Genomic DNA, 1445 nt, shown 5'->3' on the forward strand with positions numbered 1-1445 from the left:
GAGCATCAGCATCGCCTCTACTGCGCATCGCTGCCCCACGTTGTCTGGCTGCGTCACTCTGCCCTGTGTGAAGGGCGAACTAATTCTCAAACGTCACTTAAGTTGGCCCTCGTTACAGGGACACCTCAGTTTAAAGAGGCATCTCCGACCAAGGTGCTGCCGTACTTCGCCGGGTCATTAAACAGCGGCTGTACCACCGACCAGAGACGCATTTCATAACGTCGCATGCAGCTTTTAGTAAAAGTGCTTGGTTCTCCCCAATCTTATCCGGGCATCAAGGCCACTCTCTACCCAAGCTCTCTCCCACTGCTGGTCCTCCCTCCAACGCGAGGCCATAGAGCTTGAAATGACTCCGTCTTCATAACGAGGATTACATCGAGTTATTTCCCTTCCTTTCTTCTATTGGATTGATCAAGTTCGTGATACTACTCTCTCGTACTTTCTAATGCATGGCTCTGAAGTGTATAAACTCTATGTTTTTGATAATTTAATTATAATGATATCCACCCAGAGCTTGCATAGGTCGCTTCTTTAACCCAAAAAGTGAGAAAACTGGCCTTCTTTGAGGAAGGTTCCTCTCCCTCGCTGGACCGCGGGAAGGAGCACATTATCCTCACCTAACGTGAACTGCAGCTGAATGCTGTATTATTCTCCTAACACTTTTTTTTTTTTTTGGGGGGGGGGGGATTGCACGCTTTTGCTAGTGACCTGTGCTGTTCCTCAACCTTCAAGTATTTCATCGCATCTCTTGCCCCCCTTGAAAGAGATTCCTGCAAGAGGTCCTTGCCAAGGTGACCCGAGTGATTAAGGTCACAGTACAAATATCACACGTTATAAAAGAGTCTTAGTTATATAAGGGTTTATCTTGGGTGTTTCTGGCTTGTTCCTGTCATGAAAATGTCGACGGGTTTTCGTAATTTCGCGTGTTTTCTCACTTCTTTTCCCCCACTTTCTTCAAACACTTCTCTTCTCCTTTCTTCTATTTCTCTTGTCTTTCTGCCGGTAATTTGGCACGCTAGGCTAACAGGTCTATATTTAGGTCTGGTTGACTCAGTCCTTGTATCGGGTGACGCACGACTAAGGCAGGAAGGCAATGTAAAACCGACGGTTAAATACAGGACTCGAGTCTAATGACTGAATAAAAATTCGTCTTTCCAATGAAGAAGAAAAGAAAGCACGAGATGAAGGACTTGATTTGATGAACACCTGGGTCGGCTTCACCGGGAAGAGGGACTTAAGTAATCAGCAAGATTACCTAAACCCACTTCGCGGACGCACGGACATCTAACGGCCTTCTCTTTAACACTTCTTTTAACAGGATTCGAACCTCTCCCTGGGACATTTTGAATCTTATTACTTATTCTCGATCGCCCCTTTTACCGCCTTTAGTGTTGTTGTGCCTCGGATAGAGAGCTAAGAGTGATGGTTGGGTTTTAACGCTATGC

This window comes from Penaeus monodon, chromosome 19 (assembly GCF_015228065.2).
Source record: "Penaeus monodon isolate SGIC_2016 chromosome 19, NSTDA_Pmon_1, whole genome shotgun sequence".
NCBI classification, from domain to species: domain Eukaryota; kingdom Metazoa; phylum Arthropoda; class Malacostraca; order Decapoda; family Penaeidae; genus Penaeus; species Penaeus monodon.